This window comes from Crocodylus siamensis, chromosome 11 (genome assembly GCF_052110815.1).
Source record: "Crocodylus siamensis isolate JL-2025a chromosome 11, ASM5211081v1, whole genome shotgun sequence".
In the NCBI taxonomy this organism is placed as follows: Eukaryota; Metazoa; Chordata; order Crocodylia; family Crocodylidae; genus Crocodylus; species Crocodylus siamensis.
This window is the reverse complement of record NC_143405.1, coordinates 52,788,332-52,808,830: the sequence shown is the minus strand read 5'-3', so window position 1 is coordinate 52,808,830 and position 20,499 is coordinate 52,788,332. Positions and strand designations below refer to the sequence as shown.

Here is a 20,499-nt window from a genome sequence, read left to right as displayed (position 1 = left end):
CTGCCACTGAGCTGATAAGATTATTTGTTCAGATCCCATACCAGGACTGGGACACTAGAGGGAAAACTATTTGTATGCTTTATTTTCTCTTTTAGCTAGATTTGTCCCATTATGTGAGGTGACATGGAGTTAAGTACTAGCATCTGTGTTAGAATTCACACTATTAATTGTAACCCTGGGCACGATACAACATGCGCCCTCACCTGAATAGTGGGATCCTGGGGTACCCGGTAGCCAGTAGCCCTGCCCAGCCCCCCTAGGAAGCTGCTGCAGTGCCCCCGAGCGGAGAGCTTCCCCTTACAATGAAGCACGCTCGCAGACAATTCTCAAACTATTTACAAGATTTAATTATTTACAACACAACAAATAACCATTAAATAAACACATCAATATACCAACTAGTAAACCCTCAAGAAATTATTTTACACAGTCTGTCACTTACACACGGTGTAGTGGGGATCCCTGGCGGGGTGTCTCAGGGAGCAGAACTGTCTGTGTCCCTGCACGTGGTCTGTGGACGCTCCCTGGTGCTGGTGTCCGTCTCCATGCTCCTGGGGTCTCCGGGCAGCAAGAGTCTCTGGGCATCAGGCAGAGGCCTTCAGGTTTGCATTTCTCTAAGGACATAGGGGAGAGAGAGCTGGAAATCTTTTCAGGTAAAGACCAACCCATTTATAGTGGGTTTTCTTCAGATGCAGGTATTTCTCATCTTTGGATTCCAAGGTTCAGCTGTCTCTAAGTATTGTGAAGCTTGAAAAAAGACATTCAAATTTGCTTCAGATAAAATGAAAACTGAAGTGAGCTTCCCTTCTTCCTCTGAAACAAGCTCAACCTCTTTGAATTTTAAAAGTGTGTGCTTCACTTGTGAACAAATAAATCACCAAACGTTGTGTTTACCAACTGAAGCTTGAATCAGAAATACTAGAATACCATTGATCAAGCTCAGTCTTGCATTATTTCAGACCCAAATCATATGAATCCTATGAAATCATATGAAAATTCTTACCTGTTATTTCCAGACCAGGGAGGTTTAGGACAGCTGCTGAACTACTGAAGCAATGGTTTCTATTCACTCTTTGTCACTGATGCTGTTTTAGAGGCAGCCTGGTCTTAATAGTTAGGACAGAGGAGTTCTGAGCTGTGTTGCTGTGCAGTATCGATCATTTTACATCCTTGAGGTCTAGGGAAAGTTTCATTAACCAGTTTGACCTCAATCACTTAACTGATAGAATTTTATTAGTAGATGTCTTATTGGCAGTGATCAATGGCTTGAGGTCTAGTTGGCAGCTGGTATCAAGTAGAGTGCCCCAGGGGTTGGTTTTGTACAATATCTTCATCAACAATCTGGAAGATGGCATAGAGTGCATCTTCAGCAAGTTTGTGGATGACACCAAGCTGTGGGGAGCAGTAGATATGCTGGAAGGTAGGGCTAGGATTCAGCGTGACCTAGACCAAAAGACATCTCATGAGGTTCAACAAGGAGAAGAGCAAAGTCCTGCACTTAGGATGGAAGACTCCTATGCATCAGTAAAGGCTGGGGACCAAATGACTAAGCTGCAGCTCTGAAGAAAAGGACCTGGGGGTTACAGTGGACAATAAATTGAACATGAGCCAGCAGTGTGCCCTTGTTGCAAGGAAGGCTAACGGCATCCTGGGCTCCCTTTGTGGGAGCATTGCCAGCAGATTGAGGGTAGTAATTATTCCCCTCTATTTTGCACTAGTGAGGCCACATCTGGAGTACTGTGTTCAGTTTTGGTTCCCCCACTACAGAAAGGATGTGGACAAGTTAGAGAGGGTCCAGTGGATGGCAATGGAAATGGTTAGGAGACTGGGACATGACTTCTGAAGAGAGGCTGAAGGAACGGGGCTTATTTAGTCTGGAGGAGAGAAGACTAATGGGGGATTTGATAGCAGCCTTCAACTACCTGCAGAGGAGTTCGAAAGAGGATGGAGCTGGACTGTTCTCAGCGGTGGCAGATGACAGAAAAAGGAGCAACCGTCTCAAGTTGCAGCAAGGGAAGTTCTGGTAAGATTAGAAAAAACTCTCTCCCTCAGGGGGGAGTAAAACACTGGAGCAGGTCACCCAGAGAGGTTGTGGAAGCTCCATCCTTGGAGGTTTTTAAGACCTGGCTACACAAAGCTTTGGCTGGGATGATCTAGTTGGGGCTGGTGCTGCTTTGAGCAGAGGGTTGGACTAGAGGTGACCTCCTGAGGAATCTTCCAGCCCTCGTTTTCTATTTCTATGAATCCCCAAATATTTCTCACCAACTCATCTGTCCCCATCATTGCAATAGTTTTTTTCCTCTGAAGGGTGGCCATTTTTGCTATCCTTTCGGGAGCAAATGCCACATCATAGTCTCAAAGGGATGTGGTCGAGCACTGCTAAAAAGCACAGCTCGACCCACTCCTGCTGTGCACACACTAAACCCAGGAGCGAAATGGTGAGGCCGCGCTATGCCACAGATCTCTGTTTCAATGCTTGAAAGTGTTGGTGGTTGGTACCCACAGGGTGGCTTCCCTACCTCATTCCTGGATGTGGGTATGAAGCAAAGGAGAGGGAAAAGCCCCCGCCCAGGCCCCTACTTGGCCCAGCCCCCCAGGGAGTGACAAGAGAAAGAGTGGGGTACTCACCAGTCCCCCTCCTGTAGAGCAGGGCCCCCCCAAATCCCAGGCAGGGCCCCCCTGGCCTGAGAAACCAGTGTTCCCCGACGGCAGGCCCACTGCGCATGCACGCAGTTTAAAAGGGCCCGCCAAAAAAAAGCTCAGTTAGGCTCCGGAGCAGTGAGAGACGTGTGGGTAAAGCCCGCTGTGCTCCCACTCCCCCGAAGCCCCCCAGACACCCCCTCAGCAGCCGCAGAGCCCCCTGCCAACCCCCAGCACAGCCGGAGGTAAGCAGGCTCGTGGTGGGAAGGGGTTAACTCCTCACTCCCTGGGAGGAGGCCGCTGCCTGGTGCCAGGCCTAGTCAAGCCCCCGCTCAGGCTGCATAAACAGGCGCTTGAGTTAGCGTGGAGTTAGCGTGGGAGAGGGCGCGGGAGGGCACGAGACCCTGCCTGCGACCCCCCCAGAGTAGTCGGCCCAGCCGTAGCCAGCCTCCCAGAGGCATGAGACGGATGGGCACACGCCGCACCCCGAGAGTCCCCTTCGGGCTCTGCAGCCCCCCCATTGGGCACCTCAGAGACGGCCACCCAGCCGGAGCCCATGGTTCCGGGCTCTATGCAGACGGAGCCCCTGGCTCTTGGCTGCGGGGGCTGTCTGTCCCTTTTTCAGGCTCTGGGGCCCGGGAGCATGGCCACCTCCCCTTGCGGGGTCTGCTCCCTACTGGGGTCTCTGGCGCGCCAGCTGGAGGAGCTCCAGGCCACAGTCCAGAGACTGCGTGCCATCAGGGACTGCAAGCAGGAGATCGACTCCTACTGCCAAACCCTTCTCCCCCAGGAGCCGCAGGGGAGAGCACCGTCTCCCTCCATGACTAAGGAGGACTCTGGGACCTCCCGCTCTGCCCAGTCAGGGGCATGGACCAAGGTGGTCAAGGGCCCGAAGGCCCGCTGCACCAAGGCCCCTCCCTCGCCGGAGCTTAGCAACAGGTTCGCACCTCTTGCAGCCCCAGCAGAGCCTGCTCAGTTGCCGGCTCCCACAGGCAACCCAGGCTCAACCACAGCTACTGCCTCCGCTCTCCCCAAGACAAAGCAAAAGGTGTTTGTTGTGGGAGACTCCATCCTGAGGGGGACCGAGGGGGCAATCTGCCGCCCCGACCCCTTAGCCTGGGAAGTCTGCTGCTTCCCGGGGGCCCGCATCTGAGACATTGTGGACAGGATCCCGCAGCTCCTCCAGCCCACAGACCACTACCCCATGCTCCTTATTCATGTGGGCACCAATGACATGGCTCGGAGCACCCCCAGCCAGGTCATGAGGCGCTACAGGGAGTTGGGAGCGGGGCTTAGGGGTCTGGGAGCTCAGGTGGTGTTTTCGTCGATCCTCCCAGTCTCGGGCTATGGGCTGAGGAGGGAGAGGAGGATCCATGCAGTGAACCAAAGACTGCGGAGCTGGTGTCATTGGAAGGCTTTGGCTTCCATGACCACAGCCCGCTCTTGGGCGAGAGAGGCAGCGAGCTGCTGGGAAGAGATGGCCTCCACCTCTCTCCCCTGGGGAGGAGGCTCTTCTCAGCCAGGCTGGCTGACCTGCTCCACCGGGCTTTAAACTAAGCCTGCTGGGGGATCGGGGGACTACTGCCACTGCTGACCCGCTGAGCGACCCTTGCAAAGCCAGCAGACCAAGGCACTTAAGAGAGCCCACCCCTGCCCCAGCCCTGGCACAATCTGTGGGCAAGGCAAGAGCCCCTAAGGGCACACTTGCCTGCCTGTACACTAATGCCAGGAGCCTGGGTAACAAGCAGGAGGAGCTTGTCCTCCTGCTCAGTGCAAAGAATTATGACGTCACTGGGATAACGGAGACCTGGTGGGACTCCACCCATGACTGGACCACGGGGATAGAGGGCTATACCCTGTACAGGAGGGATCGTGTTGACAAAAGGGGCGGGGGTGTAGCTCTCTATGTGAAGGAAAGCTACATGTCCCTGCAAGCTGATGTTGGCGACCGGCATGGACAGCTAGAGACCCTTTGGATAAAAATTTGTGGGAAAAACGGCACAGGGGACACAACGGTGGGAGTCTACTACAGACCTCCCACTCGAAGTCCCGAGCTTGACCAGGAGTTCGCCCGGGAACTGACTGAGGCCGCTTGCTCCAGGACCTTCGTTGTCATGGGTGACTTCAATTGCCCGGACATCTCGTGGGAAGATCACTCAGCAAAATCCGAGCAGTCGCAAAGCTTTCTCTCGTGCGTGGATGACCTCTATCTGACTCAAGAAGTCTATGGGCCAACAAGAGGCAAAGCGCTGCTTGACCCGGTACTGGCTACGGGGGACGACCTAATCAGCGACCTAGTGATCGATGGGAAGCTGGGTGACAGCGACCACGAGCTGATCACCTTCACCATCCGCCATAAAGCTGGCAAGTCAGTCAGCAACACAGAAGTCCTTGACTTCAGAAAAGCCGACTTTGACAAGCTCAAGAGGCTTGTCGGTCAGGCCCTCAGGGACCATGACCCCAGGGAGATGGGAGTTCAAGAAGAGTGGTTGCTTCTCAAGAAAGCGATCCTCAATGCACAAGCTAAATCTATTCCAACACGGAGGAAAGGCAGCAAGAAGGCACAGCAGCCCTCCTGGCTCTGTAGGGACCTAGCGGACCTCCTGCGGCTAAAAAGGAAAGCCTACAAAGGATGGAGGACGGGATTCACCTCCAAGGAGGATTATTCTGCACTGGTCCAGTCCTGCAGGGAGCAAACCAGGAAAGCCAAGGCTGCAACTGAACTCCAACTAGCTTTGAGCATCAAGGACAACAAAAAGTCCTTTTTCAGATATGTGGGGAGCTGGAGGAAAAGCAAGGGCAATGTTGGACCCCTGCTAAACCAGATGGGGCAACTGACAACTGACGCCCAGGAAAAAGCCAACCTATTAAATAGGTACTTTGCGTCAGTCTTTCATCAGTCACACGGGATGCCCATGCCTGCTATGGGACAGGGAGATCAGGGTGATGGGGATCCCCTACCCTCCATAAATGCTGACCTCGTGAAGGAACACCTTGAGAAGCTGGATACCTTCAAGTCAGCCGGCCCTGACAACCTGCACCCCAGGGTACTCAAGGAGCTGGCAAGCGTCATAGCCCAGCCCCTGGCACGGGTCTTTGAAAACTCCTGGTGCTCTGGTGTAGTGCCCGAAGACTGGAAGAAGGCCAATGTGGTGTCGATCTTCAAGAAAGGGAGGAGAGTGGATCGGGCTAACTACAGGCCCATTAGCCTGACTTCTATCCTGGGGAAGATCTTAGAAAAGTTTATTAAGGAGGCCATCCTTGATGGACTGGCCCAGGCTAACATCCTAAGGGATAGCCAGCACGGGTTTGTTGCGGGTAGGTCTTGTTTGACCAATCTCATTTCCTTCTATGACCAGGTGACCTATCACCTGGACAAGGGAGAAGAGATTGATGTCATATATCTTGACTTCAAAAAAGCCTTTGATCTGGTATCCCATGATCACCTCTTGGCCAAACTGGCCAGTTGTGGCCTTGGCTCCACCCGATCCGCTGGCTGGGAAACTGGCTCTGTGGTCGGACCCAGAGGGTTGTGATTGATGGCAGTCACTCATCGTGGTGCCCTGTGACCAGTGGGGTCCCTCAAGACTCTGTCCTGGGACCCATCCTGTTCAACATCTTCATTAACGATGTGGACATTGGAGTCAGGAGTGGACTGGCCACGTTCGCTGATGACACCAAACTTTGGGGCAAAGCATCCACGCCAGAAGATAGGCGGGTGATCCAGGTTGACCTGGACAAGCTCAGCAAATCTGATGGTGTTTAACACCGAAAAATGCAAGGTTCTCCACCTTGGGAGGAAAAACCTGCAGCATCCTTACAGGCTCGGCAGTGCTACATTGGTTAGCACTACAGAAGAAAGAGACTTGGGGGTCATCATTGACCACAAGATGAACATGAGCCTCCAATGCAATGCTGCGGCTAGTAAAGCAACCAAAATGCTGGCTTGCATCCGTAGATGCTTCTCGAGCAAATCCTAGGATGTCCCCTTGTACTCGGCCTTGGTGAGGCCGCAGCTGGAGTACTGCGTCCAGTTTTGGGCTCCACAATTCAAAAAGGATGGGGAGAAGCTTGAGAGAGTCCAGAGGAGAGCCACGCGCATGATCAGAGGTCAGGAAAACAGATCTTACGATGACAGGCTGAGAGCATGGGACTCTTTAGCCTGGAAAAGCGTAGGCTCAGGAGGTGATCTGATGGCCACCTGTAAGTTTATCAGGGGTGACCACCAGGATCTGGGGGAACGTTTGTTCACCAGAGCGCCCCAAGGGATGACAAGGTCGAATGGTCACAAACTCCTGCAAGACCGTTTCAGGCTGGACATAAGGAAGAATTTCTTTACTGTCCGAGCCCCCAAGGTCTGGAACAGTCTGCCAGCAGAGGTGGTTCAAGCACCTACATTGAACACCTTCAAGAGTAAATTGGATGCTTATCTTGCTGGGATCCTGTGACCCCAGCTGACTTCCTGCCCTTTGGGCGAGGGGCTGGACTCGATGATCTCCCGAGGTCCCTTCCAGCCCTGATGTCTATGAAATCTATGAAATCTAAGGGAGAGGGTATTTTAGATTGGGAAAGGAGGGATGAACAGTGTCTGCACCAGATATATCTGCCAGTGTCTAGAGGTGCCTCCTCTGCCTTAATCCATCCCTGGACCCATCGTCAAAGAGAAATTTGTACAGTTTACTTTGCTTTTTCCAGCAAGGCCTTTCCCCATGGACAGCGGAGTGATTGCCAGGGTTAACAATTTATACTAATTAAATAAGTTCTATCCCAAAATCCACATTACATTTCTTCAAAAACCCTTGAATGCTTTCAATTAGAGACACACTAAATGCTAAAATATGCCGAGACTCTTGAATTAGGAACTACAATTAGAGCACACCTGCAGCACTGGGGGAAATATACGGATTAGCAGACAGTGAGGAGGGTAAGATTAGGTTTTGGAAGGGCTTATACCATGTTGCAGAAGGGTCTAGCCATAGTTCTAATGGTTAAGCATATTCTAGGTGAGATGATAGGAGATTTGGGGCACACCTAAGCACTCGTTGCAATTATTTTCATTACACTATGCTCTGTAGCTAGGCTCTTGCAAGGTGATGGTTTAGCTTGAACTAAAAATAGAGACAGCTTGTGTCCTATATCCACATAATCAACCCAAATCCAGGAATTCTCATACAGGGCCTGAAACTATTTCCACATGCACCTCCGTAGCCATCCTAGCCTTCTTCCTAGCACAAGAGCATACCACCGTCCCATAGAAGCCATGATTTCTTTTCAGGGTACGAGTCTCCTATCACCTCATTTTCTTCTGCATTGACCAGTCTTATCTCTGGAGTAGTCCAGGGAAACTTCACCAGTTTCCAAGAGAGAATAGCAAAGAAACTACCCTCACAATCCATGAGGGTATTGCACTATTGGCCTAATCTCAATGGAGCATGTATGCAGATAATATAATATAAAACCTACTGGGTTTTCTGAACTAGCAACAGTGTTAGACACCATGGGCTGTCCATGATGTGCCCCAATCTACCCCTGGCTTCTATCCATCTCTCTATTTACTCCTAAAAATGCCAGGTTTCCTCAGGTCTTATCCACCTTCATCATCTCAGTAGTCCGTCTGCTCAAACGCCAGACTTCTCTCTATCCAGGCTTCTCTGGGTCTGTCTGGATTCTGGCATCTGCCATCAACTTCCAATCAACTCTGGGCTCTCAAATCTTGATGATCTTTGTTATTCTTTGGGCCTATCTCCAGCCAGCTTATCAATCTGTCCATCTTTGATTTACGTCAAGCTCGTCCAACTTTGCTCATCTGCTCATTTGCTCTTTTTGCTTTTCCAACTTCAGTTCACAACCCCTTTGAATCTTGGCGGAGGCTCTAACTAGAATTATCATCAAAAGAATCATTTCATCCTTATCTTTTTGACATTGTCTAATTATCTGTGGGGTTGTTGTTATAGTTTCCTTTGTCAGAGAAATATCTCAGCACAAGGAAATCAATTCATGCTGTTAAAAGTGGGTAGCACTTTTACACGACTAAAAGAGCCACTGCGCTTGATCCTGCTTAGTGCTTATGTAGCTCGTAGGCAAGCAGCAAAGGAGACGGAGAAGGAGAGGAGGAAAATTTACAGGAGGTAAAAGAGGACACCCAACCCTGATGTAGTCTATTGCAGGGAATTCCCTTATTCAACCTGTTTTGGTTTTAAAACAGACAATACGTATTTTATTTCTTTCTTATTTATTTTCTTTCTTATTTTAAAAATATACTCCCGCTGCTGGGTGCCAAAAGCTGCCACAAGAGATTTTGAAAAAAATAAAACAATAGATCAAGTACCACGAGAAGCATATCCCTACAGCTGTCTCTAGAAAACTAAATAAAATTGCCCTGGTGACCATCACAGACACCTTGGTCTCTAGTCATATTCAGGTCCTTGGAACAAAAGGGAGATTTTTATTTGGGAAGAAAAAAAACAATGTGGGAAAAACCCATACAAAGATCTCTACTCATTTAATAACTGGAGCAACCCAAAACTAGCCTATGAGGAGTTTCAATGATCACCGCAGTTCAGATGCCCAGTTAATGGAAGTGAACTACAATCCCCGCCTACCAAGCACCCCACTCACTAGGCAAGACAGCTGCAGCTGGACCCAGGACGGACCCAGTGGTTCTCTGCTGCTCTGTCCCAGTCCTGAAATGACTGCTCAGCCAGGTCCCGATCCAAAGCGGAGTTCAGCAATGCGTCTCCCCTTCTTCCATCATCTGAATGAAGCCAGCTCAGCTCTTCTCCACCAGCACATACTCCTCATAGGAGCCAGTTCTGGTCCAGTCAAGTTTCTTCATGGGGTCAGCTCCACTCCACTGTTGATACTCGTCCAGTCAGGCCTCGTCCCTCCACAGAGGTTGCAAGATCTCTAGATACTGAAGCCAAGAACAAAACAGGACCTTCAAACCAAGTCCCTGTTCCAAAAGTCAAAATCCCAGTCTCCTGAGCAAGCCACTCTTCCCCTTCTTTTCTTTTCTTTTTTAGCACGAGCTTCACGGTCCTTTCATGCTGCTCCCTCCTTTACCCAAACCATATTCATTTTACATACATATAGGTAGAAGTGCAATATATTTCTGTGAGAAAATATGCCCATGTAGAGTAGGAGGGCATGATGAATATGAGTTGGTCCTGACCTGGGCATTCATCCATTTCTGCAACTCAAGCAAGACAGTTTAAAAAGCAAAAATGTGGGTGCAGCCTCAGCTAATATGACCAGATGTAAGAATCTAGTAACACATGAGGGAAAAGTCAGTGTTTTAGGAACAAAAGGGCTTAAAGATGGCATTTGCCATTGCTGAAGCATGCTTTGTAATTACATGGAGAAAACTACAGGAAATCTAACATGAGGCAACAGATTATAACGTATGTATTGGCATATTTGTCCTCTTTTTTATATCCATCTTCATTCTTCTTTCCAGGGCACCAGGGCTTTCTTCCTGGCCATACAGTGAGTAAGCAGAGGACTTCTGTAAGAAAAAACAGACCTAAAACCCTTACCTGTGGCTCTACCAGTCTGCCTAGAAGACTCCATGCTGCTCCTCAGTAACTTCTCTCTTGCTACAGCAATAACCACCCATTTCCTTCAGTAGATCTATCCCATCTCCACTGGAAAAACAACCACTGGAATCAGATAACCAACAATCCCCATGGCCTATCCTGACCCTTAAGCTCTTTTCCTTCTGGGGCCTTGGGAGCCCCCAAGTAGGCAGAGGAGAGAATGAGGGCCCATAAAACATGGTTCAAACTACAGCACCTGCAGAGGCTGAAGGAGCAGGATTTACTCTTCGTTTTCTATCAGTGCTGCAGTTTTGCTTCAAATAGGCAGCAAGGGAGAAAACTCCAATTGCCCATTTGTCCCAAAATGCTGCTATCCTCTCTTCCAGTCTCTAAATTAAAGATTCCTATAGCTCAGAAACAGTATTTGCTGGGCAATGCTGCAAACAGCATATCCTAAACCGTAAGGTTCAAAGTGATAAGGCTGCTCTGATAAGATCCTTTCAATTAATGCATCATCCTCAAAGGAATTCATGGCCCAAGACATAGATGTTCTCAAGATTAGACAAGCCAAGGGGAAAGCCAAGGACTTGGAACAGCAGTGTAGCTTCATGAGAGACTAAACAGGTAGCCAACTATTCTCCCTACACAATATCATTGAAGGAGCTCCTCCCAGCTTAGTTTTATTCTCTGCTTTGTTCAGTGAATTGCATTTAATCACTGCCAGGGAGAAGGGGAAGGTGGCTAGATTATAAATTTTCATAGGATAACATGCTGCTTTGTCAAAAAGAACAAGTAAGTGAAGATAGACATCCAAGTGGGACACTTGATCCAGGAGATCTAAGGAATGTCAATTATACTGCTTTAGTATTATTGATGATCTTGCCACTTCCAGTTCTTTTGATTCTGAATTGCTGTCGGCAATATCAGAAGTCAGGAAAGACCCTTGAGGTTCTTCAAGACTTGCCCATACAAATGCAGAACACACATCACCTCCACTATTGGAACCCAAATCTTGACAAGCGAATTCATGGCACATCTGACTGATTTTGTTTTCCCAACCAATTCTCTCAGATTCCTGTTTAAATGATGAAACTTAATATAAATCACTTCCTTGCTTCATTTTGACACATTATTCTATAGTACCACCACTGTTGTGCAAAGAAATTCTGCCTGATTCGGTTATGTAAAAGTACCTTCAGTCCAGAACCCCGTTTTTGTTATGATGATTATAATTATTGTTATTGCCATTATAATTATTATAATTACTGCTGAGTTCCAGGATACAACCGTGTATTTCTATATCTGCTGTTCCTTCCAAAGATTTGTAAAAGCACTTAGCTGGAATTCAAAACAGTCCTTACCTAAGAAAAGGAAAGGCAAGGCAAAAAGTCAGCTTTCCAAAAAGACTGCCGCGTAGCTAAATAATATTATTGGTTATGGACAGAAGGGATAAAGTGACGGAGCAAAAATGTATCAAACTCGCTAAGAAAGATTCTGTTAGCAAAAAAAGCACTCAGCTGATGAGAAACTGCCATGAATGTTAAAACTGATTATGTTAAACTGAAATATCTCAGGCACAGAGAGGCCATGTCACAGAGACAGATAAAGCTCAAAAGAGAAAGCTGGCCATCAGAAATTGAATTACGAGCTAGATCTTTGTCAGGAGAAACACTGAGTTCCAAAAACTCGGTTGCTGCACTTTATTACAGAACTGTCACCATTTATCTGAAAGAGGTCACTCTCAGAAAGACTAAACCTAAAAGCCACCCAGTGCTTACAGTGTTTCTCCAAGTCACAGAAAAAAAGTATCCTTTTTTGCTGCCAATGAACTATGAAGCCTCTGGTTATAAATCAGTAGTGTTGATAGCCTTAAACGTCCACAGATGATGAAAAAAAATGACTGTAGAAGAAGGAAGCAGACACAGACTTGGAAGGAAATATTCACCTGCCCTACTACCAAACAAATTCTCCTGGAGGTGAAACTGGGACATGCTGACATATTGCCTAAGGCTGGCTAAACTAACTCTCTCCTCTACATCGCTCTCGGTTTCTTTATAATCAATTATAGTGTTCTCTTGCACCTTCTCCCCAGGCTCCCTAATAGCTCTTCTTTTGAGATGCATGCTAGTCTTCATTAACAAGTCCTAGTCTAATTGTCTGAACCTGGAACCACAAATTAGAGGGCTCCTAACTATCAGCAGCTTTGACCAAGTCTCTAACCCTGCTGCCTCAGTTTTTCTATCTGTAAATACCTACACAACCAAACACTTGCATTATGGAGAGGCTCCATTGCTGCAGCGATGTGCAGAATAGAACAGATAAGGACAAGGAAAGAAAAATGGCACACGTTGAAACCGAAGTGACACCTGCACAGAATATTAGAGGTTATCATTATCTATTATTGATTGTAATAGCTCTAGACCAAACACAAAGCCTAAGAAGATGATAAAAAATAGTTTCTCTGTCTGGTCTAGATTTCAACAATATTTGTGACTCCCATAGACTTGTAATCCCTGACAAAGCTGGTTGTCATTATACAAAACTGCTGACAATAATGAACAGAGATTTAATTGAAATGATAATTCTACTGATGAAGACGCAGTGAGTTATGTGGAGCAACGCTAAGAGCTACGTAGATCCGGGGGGGGAGGGGTGCAAAATATGGCCTGCAGGCCAAATTCAGCCCACCAAATGACTGGATCCAGCCCATGCCAATTGATTGTATCCAGCCCACAGCTGTCCTTGCTGTGCTCTGCATGGGGCCAAGCTCTGCCTGCTCCCACCCAGGGCAGCCCACATGGTGTTCCTGCCTGCACCCACCCCATGCCTGCGATGCACAACCACCTGCAAGCAGCCAAGTGGGTGAAAGGTGGCCAGGAGCTGGAGCTGGAGCCCCACACACTGGAGCAGGAGCCACCTGGCTGCAGCTTCCCCCTACCTGGCTGGGCAACTGCTGCCTGGCATGCATCCCCATGGATTATTTCCTATGCTACCTGCTGCCCAGAGCAGCACAGCAGGGTCAGGAGGAGGAGGGGGAGCCGCTGGAGGTGTGGGAAGCTAAGCAGTACCTGGGTGACTGATGCAGCATCCCCATGGGGAAGTTGTGTGTGCTGGCCAAGGCTAGGGATGGGGATGGGTGAGACTGCAGCATTGGCTGCTCCGGGTGGGCATGGGTTGGGCTCAGCCCCATGTGAAGCACTGCGGGGGCAACCATGGGCCAGATGGGTGTTGTGGGGGGCAGACCACACCTGAACCTGTACTACACAAGCGAGCTCTGCTACACTTGCCTCCCTGTCCCCACCTCCCTCTTCCCAGCCCAGGACCTAGCACATGGGCAGACCCCCACACACACTCACACACGCAATATATAAGAGAAAGACTTTGTTCTGAGATGCATTGAATTTCCTCTATATACACTACTCAAAAAAACCTAAATCAGGACAAAAAATATTTTTTGAAATACAATTAAAATAAGTTATAGCAGATGTCAGATGAGTTGTTTTTTATCCATAATTTGTTAAGATGATATCTTTTGAAAAAAATGTGTTTGTGCAGCTCTTGACAGCTCATCAAGACTCATTAAGTGGTCCTTCAGCTGAAATCATTGCCTACTCCGACCTAGATCCTTCCATCTTTAAGTACCTTTACACATGCTCCAGGGGTGGGGGCACTTTAATTAGAGCAGCTCTGAGAGATGCTTCTCCTGCATTAGTGTTCCTGTGCTTCAAAATGGTGGCGGGGGCACTTGAACAAAGCTCGTTCAATGAGCTTTAGTTTAAGTGCCCCCATCACCATTTTGAAACACAAAGATGCTAATTCATGACATGCAGAGTCTGGCGTGAGTGCGGTAATTGCCATGCTCCAGCAGACTTGATTAATAGAGTCTGCTCCAATGCACTGTAGCTAAAGCACATCAGAGCAGCCCTGCAGCACATCTACAGGCACCCTAAAATGGCCCCTCCACTAATGCTGAAAAACTGTACTGATATAATTATTACAATTTTGGCTTGCAGGTGATCTAATGAGAACACTCTGAATAGCAAATTATCCTGGCAACTGGTATTCTCTGGATCAGAAGACTGTGGGTTTAATTAATTAAGTCAGGAAAGAATTCTCATAGTTTTGCATTGCCATTGCATCAAATAATAAAGAGCCTTTGCTGAAAAAAAATTATCAAACCATAACCAAATCTCCCCTTTATAGTACTTACTCAAGATATTAAAGAAAAGATCTCATAGATGCTACTCAGAAGAAGGTAAAGTATCTCTAGCATCTTAGCTGTCCCACCTCTTGAATTTAGTAGGGCTATGAACTCTTTAGTAATGCTAATCTTTATGCTGGATCTTAGCAGGAAGAATGCAGTTATTCAGATCTATACACAAAATGCTGCTCCCTGCATAGCCAAGAAATATGACCTGCCTATCTAACATAATTATACTATAGACAAATAATCTCTTCTTTTGGCAAATACTGCTCTATTGCAGAACTTCACTTTGATAGTATGTGGGTAGACCAAAAAAGTTGCAGTAAGAGCACTGCATTTATTTAGACTGATTCGATTCAGAAACTGTACTACGTCAATCTCCCCCAATTTATGAGGCAGAATGAACTGCAGAGAAATTCTAGGCTGCAGAGCTATATTTCAGCTAGGGATTTAGCAACAAAGGGATTGTGAAGTGATAGTCAAGTTAATTTTGATTACAGCTAGGAAGGAATTAATATTTTCCTTGCTGGGAACCAAACTAAAATGCTATTAGCTAAGGGGAACTCACAAGAACAGAAGGATTCAAACTGTTTCTGTACCTGGAGTATAACTTATAAGCACATCACAGTCAGACCCCCATTCACTGTAATCTATCTGTTGGCCCTACAGGTGCTATCCTGGGGCTCCACAGTTCATATCCTGTTTGATACCGACGTCAATGGGTGCTTTCCCACTGAATTCAATGGGCTTTGGATCAAGTCTTTAATCCAGTGCACATCCAAGAGTAAAAATAACCAGGAGGATTTTAAAACAGAAGGCACTTGGAGATTCTTTAGGGCCATTTAAATCTTACACATTGACCAAAGAATTACTTTTACTATTTTCAACTATGTAGAGACTTCTCTGACCCAAACCTGTAAATCTCATTGACAAAGTGATCACGTTCCTATGACAATGCTTTCTGAAATCCACAGACACACAAGCCCAGAACTGTTGCTCTGATGAACAAAGGCAGTGTTCAAACACCGGACTATGAACTAGACCATCCACATAGCTGGAAAAAGAAGGCATTGAACAAGGATAGTGACATTCAGATGTTTTACAAGAAATGTGACAAAGAGATCTCATGAGGAGTAGGCAAGATTCCTTATTTGGCAATAGCGTGCCCTCAGCCTGGGTTAAAATAGAGATATTGTGGATAAATTTCTAAAGATTGCTAATGCTGCTTCACTTCCACAACATTCAGCTAAGCTGGGAACACTTGCAGAAAGAGGTGCTCAAACTCCTTGAGGTGGCCAGCAACATACTAAGACTCACCCTGTTGCAGACATCCTTGAAGCTATCCCGGTTTTAGAATAAGGGAACATTTGCAAAAGCAAAAGGAAAATTTAAAGGCAGAATATTTCTAAGCTGCAGGAAAAGCTACAACTTTTCTGGAACCTTAACAGTTCACAAGGCACATCCTTGTGAAGCTGTGGGCAAAATATTCATGATTTGGGAATAATTACAATCCATTTGAGATTGTCCTGATATAATTTTTTTTTTTTTATCTTGCCTGGATGAAATCTGATTCAAAGAGGCTGATTCCAAGGCTAGGTTAACCTGAACTCTACACAAAAGTGAGACAAAGTGCATGAAATCCACAGCTCTTTAAGCATCTCCAAACCATGAGGTTTATGCCCTCCACTAAAAAATATATGTTTTAAAAGAAATAGAAACCTTAAGAAAAAATAAGTGTGTTCTCACTGTGAGCATATAGCATTTTCAGGGGAGAAAAGACCCAATTACGGTTTCCCCAATATGTCTTACAATATAATTGGCCTTTTCTAACTGCTTAGAGAAGACAAGGTTGATGACTAGTGCAGACTGCAATCGGCTAATTGCAAGGCTGAATAACTTTCATTCTTAATTCCATGCTAACAAACCTGTGTTTGCATATTCATCTTAATGTCAGGTTTGTGGGGAGCTTTAAAGGTCACTCCATCATTACCAATAACCATTTCCCTGGGGCATGTGAAAAAGAACCGAAACATGCTGTACTTTTAATGAGGCACTTAAGTATCTTCCTGGGAAGATTCACCCTGCAGCCTAGCTATGCTCCTCTCATTTGGGCACAAAGTTATGCCACGATGGAAAAATTCATAGAAGGGCATCCCCTATTTACAGGCAAAAAGATGTTTATTTTAGCATTATAAGCAAAGCTCAAACCTATCATCAATTCCTAGGAACAAAGGAAGAACACATCAAGGCACAAGTATAAAGTGCAGAACAGAAAAAGGTTTCCCTGCCTTCCTTAACACTGCATCAGTGGGAGTCCTGTTGCATAATGTCCCTGTCCTAGGATGGTATAGATAGGGGTGATCCTGACTTGAGCAGGGGGTTGAACTAAATGACTTCTTGAGGTCACTTCCAACTCTATTCCTCTATGAGGCCAAATTGTTCATAGTCCACTTGCCATGATAGGATCAAAGACAAGAGCTTTGACAAGAGCTAATAGCTGAAAGGTTTCAGATGAAGGCTGAGGACTGCACTTAAGCTCAGGCAAATACAAAGTACTATGTAACCTGCAAATAAAGAAAAGCCTATTAGGAGTTGTCATCTGCTCGATTTTAGTTGCATTTTGTAACCCTTGTTATTCCAGTAGCTATGTACGGTATAAGGACCAGCACATCTTGCCAGACTACTCTGAAGTTAGAATACAAAGCAGTGGCAATAGGTTTTGACAGTTTGTAATACCAATGCAGGAACTCTGTCTTACACATGCATCCAAAAAGGTAGCAGCAGCCACGTGGACACATTACTTGGGTTAGTGTTCCAATAAACTTGAGCTCCATCAGTCCTGAATGATGAGATTAAACACAGGGCTCTTAACAGAGGCCTCAACATGTACGTTGCCTGTTTTAACACACCAGTTTGTTGCCAAAAGCAACAGAAAGGAGGGAGAAAAAAATTGAAGTGTATAGACTCACCTCTATACGTTTCAATGGGGCATTAGCAAGAATAGTTGGTTAGGAACATCACAACTCTGGGAAGCTATTCATGTCCTGGAGGGAGTTCCATAGACAGGTGTCCTTGTGTACCTTCAGACAGCTAATTGTGAATGATGATGGCTGGGATTTTTTTCCCCCTACTAGCCACTGTATTTTTTCACATGATTTTTAATTTTACCTTGTCCTGCTAACAGAGATGTTGACATTTCCCTTAGTAGTAATCAAACTCTGCCCAAAGGAGCAAATCTACCATGCAGGCAGGACAGCAATTAAAATCAGGGCATTGAGGGATTGCCTGGTTTATACAGGGAAAATATCTTCTTATAATGGCCAAATTGCTGTATTCTTAATCACCCAGCAGTAACGACCTCAAGCACAGCTAAACTGTGTGACTTGATAGGTCCAGTGTAGATATTATTTTTAATTCATATGTTTTAACCCTATTGTATTTCATTTTAGCAGATATAAAACTATTAGTGAATGGTAAAAATCATAGTTATTCTTGTGGCTTTGTAGAGTTAGAAGAGAACATAGGTCCCTGTGCATGGCAGCTACATAAGTACATAGCTGATGAATGTAAATGCAATCTAGAAAATGCAGTTAGTCATTCAGCCTGCATTAATCTGAAGTACAGGGGGTCAGGAAGTTTCAATATCATGATATGATAAGGTGAGAGGTAAGACCCTATGGGTGTGTCTACTTGTTCATTAATGTGCCGTAGTTACTGAGCATTAAGTTTAGTACTAGTGTGGTAGGCTTGCCGGTAATAGCCTGGCTTGCCAGCTCCAAAGGGAATGGCGAAGAGGACAGGTGAAGAAGAGCTGGCGAGCAGGGCGGAGCTGTCGCCCTGAAGAACCCGAAGACTCCTTGCCACACAGGGAGCAGCAGGCAGCCATGTCCCCCAGCCCCACCGTGAAGAAGCACAGTGATTGGTGCACAGGACAGTGCATGCCGGGTCCAAGAAAGACTAAGACCCTGGGAGCTGCTCCAGGCAGCTTGGGTCTCCAACCCATGGCATGAGGCCAGAAACTCAGTACACAAACAGTGCATGCCAGATCCAGGAACAGACCCAGACCCTGGGAGCTGCTCAAGGCCTCTCGGGTCTCAAACCCCTGGCACAAGGCCAGGCAGCAGTACACAGCTGGTCCATAGAGCAGTCCGAACAGAACCAAGGCCCTGGGAGCCACTCAAGGTGGCTTGGGCCTTCAACTCCTGGCATGAGGCCAGGCACTCAGTGCAAAAAAAGTGTTTCATGGAGAGTCCAAGTGTGGACTGAGAGCCCAGAGCCACACAAGGCAGCTGAGGTCTCCAACACCAAGCAAAAGGCAGAAACCTCGGTGCACATGATGGTGCACAGGGCCCTGAGTGGACCAGCAGCCCTGAGAAAGCCCTAGGCAGCTGGGGCCTCGGAGAAGGGAATTCCCACAGGGGAGAGGAATTTTCCCAGGTCAGTGAGACTTACTTATATATTGTGTGTGCAGGGAAGAGGAGGGTATGTGCAGGGGCCAGGAGTGTGGGGAGATGTAAAAGGTGTGAGTATGGTGGGATGTGGAAGGGCGCGGGGGTTAGGTGTGCATGTGGGGTGTGTGAGGGTGTGGAGGGCAGCACGTGTGTGAGGGTGTGGGGGGGTGTATGTTTAGGGGCAGGGCATGGGGGCAGCAGAGCTACATGTGGCAGTGGCATGTTGGGCCAGCCCAGAAGGAGGACTTCCTGGGTTTGGAGGTTACTTTCACTGGCTATGGAGGACCCGAAGGGCACTAGGGATCTTACCCTTCCCCCGATCACTGGAGCACAGCTACTGCTCCAGGACAGCCAGGGCTGTTCCTTGGGGTCAGTTACAGTATGAGATTGTATTTTGATGTCCACGAGCCTTATATTTTTTTAATTAGCACCTTATGTTTTGTAGTTTGTATTTTAATAGAGTTTAAGATTGTATGGTCTTTATTGAAACCCTTATACTGGCTCTTTTATATTACTTACCTGTATCCTGAGTAGCGGTAAAGGATATACACTGCATGTAGTTCTGTTTTGTGTATTTTTATACACACACACACACACACACACTTATATTATATCTATTCCTTCCTATGGTTTATTGTATTAATAAATTTGTATATAGTTAAGTTCACAGTGTCCTGGCTTGGCTTTATAGGGGAAGGAGAGAAACTGTGTACAGTCAGCAGTTTCCCCCACAGCGCACTTGCCCTGCTAACCTTTCCCTTTGATTAGAGAGAGGAGTACAAAACTGGGTACTACCTAAGTTACACTTGGATAACCAAATCAATGCACATAACTAGCGCTACCATGCAGTACACCAGTGTACAGGTTTTTACAGACGTCAGCTCTGCAGTATCCTAATACTACTGTGCGGTAGTGTATTAACACAGGTTTTGCCCAGTACAGTACTGTACAGTGTTATTAGGCTACTACACAGATTGCATCTTATGTAGACGCACCCACTGTGTGGCAACCACACCAAAGCAGACCTATAAGGTGACGAGACATTCTTAGATAATAGTTTGGACAATGATTAAAGTCAATGCTAGCCAACCAACCAGATTTTTTAATTTGGGCATTCATATGGATAATTTTACCCAGGGTTCTAATACAAAAGATGAGAGTTTGGGTGGAATATAGGAATTATATGGTGTAAACTTTAGGCTAGACCCTGATGTTCTGAATTAGCATATGATTGTGGTAGGAAGTCAGCATCTGTAGGGTTTCATGCACCATATTTCTGATGCACAAGTCTGATCACTGCCAAAGAGCAAACTCAGGTCAGTTGGTGACACCATTCAGGATAGTTTATCAATGGCCAATCCATGTGAGAACAGTCACTGGGGACAAGTCCAGAGATGTCCTGGTGTACATCTGATCTTGAAGGGTGTTAGCAGGCACATGCAGGTATGTGCAACTGGCTTGAGAAGCAAGTGGGGCCTGGTGACAACACTCAGCCACTAGTGAAGACCACCACTACATGACTTTCATAGATTTCATAGACATTAGGGCTGGAAGGGACCTCAGAAAGTCAGTAACAGCAGCAGGAATGGAACTCTGTCTCCATTAGTTCTAATCCAGTGAGTTAATCAGAGAAGTACCCTTTTTCTCCCTTTCCTTCATTTGGCAGCCA

The 20,499-nt window shown here is 46.7% G+C and overlaps 1 protein-coding gene across 7 annotated transcripts in view; it reads right to left on the bottom strand.

Annotated features, from left to right (window-relative positions):
* OXTR (oxytocin receptor) overlaps positions 1-20,499 on the bottom strand; it is a 118,704-nt gene that overhangs the window by 63,974 nt on the left and 34,231 nt on the right. For 5 of the 7 annotated variants that reach the window (XM_090022275.1, XM_090022273.1, XM_090022276.1 and 2 more), the window contains 2 exons: positions 9,259-9,553; positions 443-614 (listed from right to left, as the gene is read on the bottom strand). The gene's annotated coding sequence lies outside the window, so the exon portion shown is untranslated. The remainder of the gene's footprint in view (positions 1-442; positions 615-9,258; positions 9,554-20,499) is intronic. The other 2 variants (XM_090022278.1, XM_090022279.1) reach the window with 1 other exon arrangement.